Source organism: Pelodiscus sinensis, chromosome 3 (genome assembly GCF_052426305.1).
Source record: "Pelodiscus sinensis isolate ZL-2025 chromosome 3, ASM5242630v1, whole genome shotgun sequence".
In the NCBI taxonomy this organism is placed as follows: Eukaryota; Metazoa; Chordata; order Testudines; family Trionychidae; genus Pelodiscus; species Pelodiscus sinensis.
Genome location: NC_143054.1, coordinates 4,656,312 through 4,667,500, shown reverse-complemented (window position 1 = coordinate 4,667,500; position 11,189 = coordinate 4,656,312).

The following is an 11,189-nucleotide window of genomic DNA, read 5'->3' as shown; positions in this document are numbered from 1 at the left end:
CAGCAGCAGCAAGACCTCCGCTCTTCCTAGCACAAGCCCTTGTGGAGACTCTCCTATAGCTGTTTGCAGAACAGGGCCTAGGACACACATCTGAGCAGTGGTGCTTCCAAGCAAGAGAAAAACCTGTGGCATCTAATGCACTTGCCGGTTCTCTACAGTCAATGGATTATGACTGGAATTTTTAAAGGGACCAAGGGGCGTGTGAGGCCTCTAAAAAATCGCAGCCTGCATGATATTGCCGAGCACAATAGTGTCAAAACCGGAATGGCTGCTTGTTCTGTGTTCGTACAGCGCTGGGCATGACGGGATTCTGAGTCATGACTCGGGCTCTTAGGCACGTCTATAATAATCATAAATACCAGTATTACTCGTAATAACGGCCTGCCTTATCATATGCCATATGCAAGGCAGAGAGGAAGTTAACAGATCGCAAACAGCTCATGGGCAGAAATATTTTCACATAAAGTGATTGTTAGGCCACTTAGCCAAAATGTTCTTAAAAAAAAAAATCAACGTTCGTTTGTGGATAATTTGGGGGGGAGGCGGGAAAGGAGAGATGGGGGCGGGGGGAACGGCAAAATGTGTCAAGTTAATTTGCCATGTTTGTCCTGCTTTACCTCTTAGGAAACTCTAATTCCATCCAGTAGAGGGCAGTGTTGTAAATGCACCAGCCAATCCATTACAGAGTTAAAAATGGCTCCTCCCCTAAGAGGCGTGTCTTATTTGATATCGAGGTTCTAATGATATGTAAGGTTCTAATGACAGATTTACGAGGTCACCCAAGCCCCTGAAAGGAATTACAGCCCCTTGCGAAGCAGGAGGAGTTTAGAGGATTATAAATGTATTTATTACCCAGACTGCATGGCCTAAGGATAAGGCATCTGTCTTTGGATCAGGCAATTGAGCAGTGGAGTCCCTTCGCAGTTGTGATCGCTTTGCTTTGTCTTTTGGTTTTTAAGTCACGGCTTGAGAAAGCCCTGGCTGGGATGATTTAGTTGGGATGGATCCTGCTTTTAGCAAGGAGTTGGACTCAATGAACTTCTAGGGTCTCTTCCAACCCTAGGATTTTATAATTCTATGAACTAATGCCAAGAAAAAAAAATCACATTATGTGGATGTAGCTTTGAAAACATTCACTGGGGATGCATAAAAATATTTTCTGTTTTTCTTGGATGGAAGGCTGGCTGCCACATCTAGTGTGGGCGGGGGGAAGTGAGAAACGTGGGGACTCTTTTTTTTTTTTTTTGCTCAACAACTTTCGTCTCCTGTTTTTTGTTTGCTCAACAAGTTTTTTGCCTGCCATGTTTGGGATTTTTGGTGAAAGCATCTGACTAGCCTTGCTGGTTGTTACAGACAAAAAGCCTCCAGGGCCCTGCATATGTGAATGACATAGAAGTGGAGTTTAAACGGCCCCAAGGAATTCTGTTCTGACCAGCAGAGAAGTGGCTCCGTATTGGCTTGCACAGCGAATGGCCACTCGCCGTAACAAAGGCCGGGGAAGTGCATTAGCACAAGAACGGGGCCTGCGCTGACCCCCTGTACCTATTCTAGTCATATTTGTGTAGCTGGTTTCATCTCGGCGCATTCGCAGCTGCCAGCAACACACAGCACACCCGAGAGCCTGTGTCAAAGCCCATTCGCAGCCTGCCAGTGAATTCAATAGGGTTGGGATCTGGCCCCACGTCAGTAAGTAAATTGTGTTAGTACACACACGAGCGAGTGTTGGCCCAATTTACACGCTTATTTCTCTGTCACTCATTGCTTTTGTGGTGCTTTTGCCCTGCCAAGTGCGTCTCAGCACAACGTGCCATGAGCCAAACGATGTCTAGTTCAGTGGGAAGTCAGGAAAGGGCTCGTGAGACATTGGGGCTCCCTTCCTGGCATGCCCCCCCCCATAAGCCATGGTGTGCGACACAGTTAGGTTGGCCCAGCTGTGTCGCTCCTGCGGGTGAAAAACACACACATGGAAGGAAGCTGACCTACCCCCTGCGTGGACGGGGCTACCTCTGTGCTGAGTTTGTTCTGCTCTGCTCTGATTAGTCCTCAACCGGAGGACTGTGTCCACTTCTGGGTGCCACATTTCAGGACAGATGCAGACACCTTGGAGAAGGATCAGAGAAGGACAACAGTGATGATTAAAGACCTAGAAACCATGACCCATCAGGGAATATTGAAAGGGTTATTGTCACTGGGTTATTTTTGAAAGATGACAATTGTGTAACCTGAAGATCAAACTTGCTTCACCCTCAGTTTCCTTCTTCGGACTTGTGAGGCCATGGGCAAGACACTAAACCTCTCCAGGCCTCGGTTTCCCTGTCTGTCCCATGGAGATGGCTATACTTCCACAACAAGTGCGGAAGAACAGCCGTAAACTTGCCAGCTGTCTGCACTGCACGAGCGTTCTTCCAGAAGTAAATTTACAGTACAGCGTTGTAAAACAGGGCTTCTTCCGGAAGAATTATTCCTCTCCCCGGCTGCATCTAGATTGGCATGATTTTCTGGAAATGCTTTTAACGGAAAAGTTTTCCGTTAAAAACATTTTCGGAACGGAGCGTCCAGATTGGCAGGACGCTTTTCCGCAAAAACACTTTGCGCAAAAGGGTCTTTTGCCTGAATGGGAGCAGAAAAGTATTTCCGCAAGAAGCACTGATTTCTTACAGTAGGAAGTCAGTGCTTTTGCGGAAATTCAAGCGGCCAGTGTAGACAGCTGGCAAGTTTTTCCAGAAAAGCGGCTGATTTTCCAGAAAAACTGGCCAGTCTAGAGACAGCCCCCATGAGGAATAAGCCCTCTTGTGCAAGAGCTCTTCCTGAAGAGGGCAGTGTAGACAGGCAACATGAATTTCTTGCGCAAGAAGCCCCTATGGTTAAAATGGCCATCGGAGCTTTCTTACAGAAGAGAGTCCACACTGCCATGGATGCTCTCGTGCAAAAGCACATCTCTTGCACAAAGGCACGTGCCAGTGTAGACGCTCTCTTGTGGAAGACTTTTTGCACAAGAACTCTTCCGCAAAACAGTTCTTGCGCAAGAAGCTGCCAGTGTAGACGTAGCCGCATGTGTGTGTGGCGGTTCATTTTCAGCCAGAGGGGCCCTGGCTGTTGTATTGGAGCGCGGGGGGGGGGGGGGGGGGGACCTAAGGCCTGGGAGGGAGGGCGGATGCAGCTCCCGGCTTGCCTGGTTCTGGCCCTGAGGTTTGGGGCTCCCCTCAGCCTTGGGGAGCCCATGCTAGTGCTCCAGCCCCCTTGCTGCACCCCCCAGGACTGGAGCCCACAAATTCTACTCAGCTGGGCCCTCCTCAGCTCTGGTGTGTGAGGGGAATGTGGGGAGGGTCTTTCTCCTTCTTAGGCAAGGGCCACCTCAGTGAGGATTTGGGGGGGGGGAGGTGTTTTTATTTGTTTGCTTCTCACTTGGGTGCGGCCCCCCACTGATTTTTCTGTGGGTCAGCGGCCCCCGGCCCAAAAAGGGTTCCCTGCCACTGTAGTAGAGGATGTGCAAGGGGATAAACGTCTGCGTGTCAGGCCCAGTCTCACGAATGCTGGAGGCTTCCGTCCTACGCGGCGCTCGGCTCCCAGAGTAGCCAGGAAGAGCTGAGATGTACCCTTCCCGGGTAAGAGTCATCTTCCAGGCATTAGCCAGTAAGGGCTCAATCCTGCACAGGCCTGGCGCACCTCTTGTCAGCTGACGGCCGGTCTCAGCGCCCAGGCCGGATTGTGCCCCTGTTTGCTAGTGCAGGCTGCTATCCGGGGGCTTGTAATAGCTCCGCGGGGGGGAAGCACCCTGTCTCCCTCGCCTGCTCACTCACCTCATGGGCAAATCAGATCTCCAAACTCCCGGGGGCAATCATTTCCAGTGTAAATAGAACGGGGCATCCTCGCCAGTGGAGGGAAGCCAGGAAGCGCTGGGCGGCTAGAGGGAGAAACCTTGCCTGGCTGTCGAATCGTAGAGTCGCAGGATGGGTAGGGACCTCGAGGGGTCATCTCAGCCACTCCCCTGCGCCAGAGCAGGACAATGTAATACCTAAACGCTCCCTGAGAGGGGTCTGTCTCACCTGTTCCGAAATATCTCCAGGGATAGAGGGTCCACAATGTGCATAGGCAATTTGTTCCCGCGCGGAAGCCCCCTGACCGTTAGGTCCACACTAGGCATTTACATGGCATGGCTCCTGAGTAGGGGCGTAGTGAGGGGGGGGCAGTTGCCCCTTGGTGCCAGGCTAGAGGGGAGCCAATTTAGTCCCCTTCCGCTCCCCCTGTCATCTCTTGGCTCACCTTATGCCTCTCAGTAAGTTCCTTGACACTTGCATCTGGCTCAAGGCGTGTGGGTGATTCATGCCCTTGACTCCTCCCCCAGAGCAAGTGGGCGGGAAGTAGGTGGAGCTAACATTCCCGTCCCTCATGCACCATCGCTCAGAACAAGGAGGAAGCAGAGAAGCCTGGGTCACCTCCATCGTCCCAGTCATTGGAGTGCAACAGGCTTGTGCGCGCCACTGGGCACCCCACCAGCTGCCAGCTCCACGCTCGTGAAATGCTTTGAGATCCCGGAACGTAAAGTGCGAAGCTTGCTTGGTGGTGCCCAGAAAATATGGCCGAACCACCAGTAGAGGGAGGCAAATCTATAGCTAAGGCAGACAATAGCTGTCACCCAGCCAGCCGAGGGATGGATAGATGTGCGTGTGCGCACGTGTGCACGGTGTGAGTGGGGGGCAGTGATAAGCAACCTCAAATTTCTATGTGCGGCCCACTAGACTGTTTAGAGTTGGCCGGACAGAGCGTTTCCAGGTTCTGCTGGTTTTCGTCTGCCTAGTTTTCCCCCTTACCGCTATGACTCAAGTGACACGCACGGAAAGCGAGGGCACGTGAGGTGAGACACAACGTTGACTGTGAGAGCTGCGCGCTCCCGCTGCATCCAATCAAAGCACTGCCACGGCGCACCCTGCCGACTCGAGGGACGCAAACGCAGGGAGCAAAACTGCCCTAGACCGTCGGCGTGGTTATGACAATCCTGCGGCCCATGGAGATGAAGGAGGGCCACTCACCCGGCTCATTCACTAGTCTAGGTGGCCCATCGCTGCTGTAAGACTTTGCAAGGCAAAGAGTACAGATTTAAACTATAGATTTAGCCTTCAAATAGACTTGCCTGGAAAATGAGGCTTTATGAACACACAGACACTGACCTTGACAATATTTTTCACAGAGTCTATGTCTAGACTGACACTTTTTTCGGCAAAAGCTACGTAAATTGCGCTCTGTAATTTGCGCACCTTTTTCTGATAATTTTGTTGGAAGAGGTTTTGTCGGAAGAGGTCTACACTGGGCCAAATTTCAGAAAAACCTCCTCTTTTGGAAGAGCCCTTCTTCCTTGTGGCACGAGGAAGATAGGGCTTCCAAAAGAGCGCCTCTGCTCTTCCGCAAAACATGTCAGACGAGCAGACGCGTTCCCTGGACGTGGCGGAGGTTTTCTGGGATACCTCTGGTATCCCGGAAAAACTCCATAGTCTAGACATAGCCAGAGATGCTGAGTCGGACTGTAATGCTGCAAAGGACCCCATATCCTAGGCTGATATAATATTATATACACCCCCAAAATGGTTACAAATCTGGGAGAAAATAGAAACAGGAAAACTAGAACCTAGAAGAAGAACATAAGAACATAAAACATAAGAATGGCCATACTGGGTCAGACCAAAGGTCCATCCAGCTCAGCATCCTGTCTGCCATCAGTGGCCAATACCAGGTGCCCCAGAGAGAGGGATCACTACAGGTAATCCTCATGTGCTCCCTCCCCTGTCACACACCTCCAAAGAAACAGAGGCTAGGTATACCATTTCTACTTATCCTGGCTAATCGTCATTCACCTAACCTCCATGAATCTCTCTAGCTCTTTTTTTGAATGCTGTTAAAGGTCTAGCCTTCACCGCATCCTTTGGCAAGGAGTTCCGCAGGTTGACTGCAAAAAGTACAGATCACATTGTTGTTCATTTAAAAACATATTGTCTTCATGATCCCACTCCACGCGGGAGAGAGCTGGATTTTCTTGAGAACGTTTCGTTAATTTCGCTTCTCAATCAGCAATCCTAACCTTCTAGCCTTCCTAATTCCCGCGAGATCCTGGGTTCAGATTGGGATTGATACTGGGAGCTGTTCACTTTTTGAAAGATACTGTGTGTCTGTGCTGTATGAAAGCCAATAGCCTTTTTTTTTTTTTTTTTTGCTTCTCATTTGTCCTGACTGATTTTTATGTGGGTCAGTAGCATAGTCCCGGTTAAAGTGCGTGCCTGCGCAGCCACACACAAAGAATTCTTTCCCTGTCTTCTTCCTCTGGAGAGCTGGCAGGCAGCTGCTTCGGCGTGGTGAGGGAGGCACCAGCGTTGGGCCTGCCACGGCCACATGGTGGTGAGGAGATGCCTGCTCCAGTGGCCAGGGCTGCCATGCGACAGGGAGGGCCGGGGCCTGTTCTGACAGCTGGGGCTGGCAAGAGGACATGCTGCATGGCGGGGGAGTAGGGTCTTCTCCTGCAGCTGGGAACAGGACGAGCTGCATCGGGGGGGGAGTAGGGTCTTCCCCTGCAGCTGGGAACGGGACGTGCTGCATCGGGGGTGGGGGGGGGGGGGAAGGAAGGTGCCTGCATCTGCGGCTGGGAACGTGTTAATAAATTGGGTGCCTTGGGGGCATATCCAAACCAGCGCACACGACCTCCATACTGGTGCACAAGCCAAAACTCCCTCCGCTCATGGTTGGAAAATCCTAGCGGGAACACTGGTCGGCAGCCCCCGACTCAAAAGAGGTTCCCCACCCCGGTCTACCATTTAACAGGAAAGTTTTTAGTAGCATGATCCTATTGTTAGTTGTAAAACAGGCCAGTAGATGGCGCACTCATGGGTGAGTTTTGTAATTTCTCCCAAGTTTCAAATAAATGTCAGTGTATTGGCTTAAAAAAAAATTCCCAACCCCAAAGAATTTTATTCTTTGAGGCCCGTCTCTGCCTTTTCCTTTTATCTGTCAAGGTAGGGCCCCTTTCAAACAGGCCTGGAGGAACGCCTCGTGTGTCCATGAAATGTGCGGTGTGAGACTAACACTGGCAATTCTACAGGGCCGGCTTGAGCCATTCCTGCCCCCCAGGCAGCGGGCCCACGGCGCATGTGCAACTCCACCCTGGGAGCACGGCGCATGTGCGGCCTCGCCTCCCGGTGTGCGGTGCCCCTTTGAGCTGCCATCAGCTCTAAGGGGCGCCGCCCAGCGCCCGGCCCCGGGTGCATGGCGCCTGATTGCAGCTCTAAGGGGTGCCACGTGGCTGGGTGCACAACACCCCTTATAGCTGCCATCAGGTGCCCCCCATAGGTTGGCACCCCAGGTAGCTGCCCAGCTAGCCCCCCCCTTAATCCGGATCTGCTATTCTACTCAAATGGGGGTGGCGGGAAGAGCTCATCGCTGCCACAACGTTTGAAGCCTCAGCGTCCACAGTGACCCCCTCAGATCTGGGGAGCAGCCAGGCTGAAATCCTGTCTGTATGGCACTGTCTTAGAAGGTCCTTATGGATAACTCGGAGTTTAGCCGAGTCACTCCGGAGTAACGTCCGTCCCAATGGATACCCGGTCCGAACTCCTTCCGTCCTTTCTCCTAGAGCTGTGGGATCAGACAGCTCCCCTCTTCTAAAAGTTCCCCCACGCGGCCGTGCGGCGTAGAGACATTTCATTGTATCACCGACTAGCCTCCGATTTTCCCTAGCAAAACTGTGAAGGGTTTCCATGGTGCATGGTGGGGTTTCCATGCCGTCCAAGTCCCTCTGTCCTGCTTCGAGATCTCTGTACCAGGGGTTTGCTGGGGTCCTTAGCCAAGTGCTGCCCAAATACGAAGCGTGCGGGGGGGTTATTTTGTGCTGTCACTGCCAGCTGTTCAGTGAGCCATGAAAACGAACGGGCAGCGGGGTTGACAGCCACGCCAGGCTTCTGGGTAAGGCAAGGTGCATCCTTCTCTAGGCTTATGGAAGGGGCGGGGCCTCAGACACAAGGGGCGTGGCCTCAGACAGAAGGGGCGGGGCAGGGGTAGCAGTTCCACCCCACCCCTACTTCCACTTGCCAATGCCCACTTTTACGATCCAGCGCAGAAACCCCAATTAAACCTACTGCGGCATTTGGGGAGCCTCCATCCACAGCAAGGATCAATCGTCTTTTAGGTGCCGTCATGTAATTTTCTACAGGTCCCATAGAACCTGCTGTCTCCTTTCTTAGCCAGGGCTCAGGGTGGGACTCAGCGGCTGGCTGAAGGCTGAGGTAGGCCTTCCCGATCCGTTTCTGCAGCGGCCGAGAATGCCTCGTCCCTCTTTGCTTGGGTGCATGGGTTGGCTTCTCCCAGCATCAGTCAATGGCTGGTCCAGGGCAGTGTAGCCTCTGACTCAGGGAAACAGCTGAGGAGGGATAGCTCAGTGGTTTGAGCATTGGCCTGCTAATTCCAGGGTTGTGAGTTTGATCCTTGAGGAAGCCTTTTAGGGGTCTGGAGCAAATCTGTCAGGGATGGTACTTGGCCCGGCAGTGAACTGGGCTCAATAACCTCTCAAGCTCCCTTCCAGCTCTACAAGAGAGGAAAAATATGTGACTAGCCAGAGTGGCTTGGCCCAAAGGTCCATTTAGCCCGGTGTCCTGTCTTCTGACAGTGGCCAAGGCCAGATACCCCAGAGGGTGTGAACAGAACAGGGACCATCAAGTGATCTATCACCCCTTCCCAATTTCTGACAAACAGAAGTTAGGCACACAATCCTAGCTCATAGCCATTGATGGACCTTACTTCTATAAATTTATCTAGTTCCTCTTTTGAATCCTGTTCTGGTCTTCATAACGTCCTCTGGCAAGGAGTTCCACAGGTTGACTGCATGAAGAAAAACTTCCTTTTGTTTGTTTTTAACCTGCAACCTATTCCTGTTTTGGTGGAGTACCAGAGATGAAAGGAAAGCGCTCGGTAGTCGATTTGTCACATCTATTGTGATAAATGGACCTCCACTGGATTGATTGCTGCCTGTTGATCCTGGCCATAGTGAAGGCAGGCCCTTGGACTGTTTCAACCATTTTTCTTGCAGGAAAATTACTGCAGCATGTAGCTGTTATACTGATTTCTGTCCCTAAAGGCAGGGCATTTTCCTCTGTGAAACAATTGCCTACAGACCATTCATCTTCCTTGGACCATGTCTTTAAAGGTACTTTCCGGAGGCTGAATTGGTCAGACATTTTTCCTGGCACTGATCACATACCTAGGCTACATCTACACTGCGCTGCTATTTCGGGATACCTCCAGTCTCTCGAAATAGCTATTCTGCGTCTTAAGAGCAAGCCCGTTATATCGAAACTTGCTATCCCGACGTCCCTGCAAACCTCATTGGGACAAGGGCCGTTTCGGAATGGCGCCTGATTTCGAAATAGCGCCAGATTTCGAAAGGAGCTATTTCGAAATAAGATGGAAAGAAGCGGCGCCGTTTCGGGGGAAGGGTGCTGTGCAGACGCACCCCGCATGGCCCTAATGAAATCCGAGCCAGTTATTCGTTCACTCGCTGTTTCAGCCACCCAGATGCCTTGCTCACAGTTTAGAGGCGCAAGCTGCAAACTCAGTTTTCTCAGCCCTTCCTTTCATCACTGTCGCCACTGGAGGCCAGTGAGGTGGCTCAGTGTTGGGTCCACTGTTCCCGAGCCAAGCGGGTTTCAACTTTTTTTTTCTCTCGACCCAGTGGAAGAAAATTGTCGATGCCGCGACCCGCCGTGATGTGACAACAGTGGGGCTCCGGGGTGGGGCTGAGGAGGAGAACTTTGAGGTGGGGGAGGGGGCTCTAGCTTTGCGGGGGCAGGGCTGAGGCAGGAGGGGCTGACCTCGAGCAGTTCCCAGTCAGCGGTGTAGCTGGGGGGCTAAGGCAGCTTCCTGCCTCTCCTGGCCCCGTAGACCATGCTGTACCCAGAAGCAGCCAGCAGCATGTTTCCAGCCAATGGGAGTGCAGAACTCAGGGTGGGGCAGTGCACAGAGCCCTATGTGCCTCCCCCCACCCCCCACAGACCTAACTAGGAGCCGGGCCTGTTGTCGGCCATTTCTGGGGCGCAGCGCAGTCTGCGGTGCCAGAACAGGCGGGGACCCCCCCACCCTGCTGGTCCCTTGATCCCCCTGCAGCAATGAGACCCAGAGACATTCCACCACCCAGGCCTGGGTCATACCCTCTAGTTTGAAAACCACGGGCTTCGCCTTTTTAGTGCGTCCAGAGTCCTTGTCACACAACTCAGAGCCTGACACATACTCAATAGCTTGTCTCCTGTTACTTCTGGGTAACACCACAGGCCTAAATAAAACTGAGACTGACACTTGTGCCTCCAATTTCCCCCACGCCCCCAGCGTGGAGGTCCCCCCCACCCCAGTCTGCTGAGCAGAGAGAGACGCTTTCTGTCAGTGTTTGCGATAGTCTCTCTTGGCATGCCTTATATTTAGAACCGTCCTTCTGTGGCCACGTTTTTCACAGTCCCAGCAGAAAAGGAACTCGAGGTTACAGTGAATCACACATCAACAATGTGTTGACAAAAAAAAACCCCACCGCCAAACATAATTCTAAGATGTGTTAGCGGAAGTGTTGGAAACAAGACACAAAACCCACTATGAGAAAGCATCGACTGGAGCATTGGATCCGGTTCTGGGCACTGCATTTTGGGGAAGAGAGGGACAAACTGAAGAACATAAGAGCGGCCGTACTGGGTCAGACCAAAGGTCCATCTAGCCCAGTAGCCTGTCTGCCGACAGTGGCCAGCACCAGGTGCCTCAGAGAGGGTGGACCAAAGACAATGATCAAGCAATTTGTCTCCTTCCATCCCTCTCCGGCCTCTGGCAAACGAGGCCAGGGACACCATTTCTATCCCCTGGCTAATAGCCTTTTATGGACCTAGCCTCCATGAAATTATCTAGCTTCTCTTTAAACTCTGAGAAAGTCCGGAGAAGAGTGACGAAAATGGTTCAAGGTTTAGAAAACAGGACCCGCGAGGAAAGACTGAAAACAAACGGGCTTGTTGAGTCTGGAGAAGCGCAGGCGGCGAGGGGACATGCTGATGACCCTCAAGTAAGTAAAAGATTGTTATAAAAAGGAGAGTGATAAATTGTTCTCCTTAGTCACTGGGAACAGGACAAGATGTGATGAGCTTCAATTGCCGCAAGGGAAATTTAGATTGAACGTTACAAAA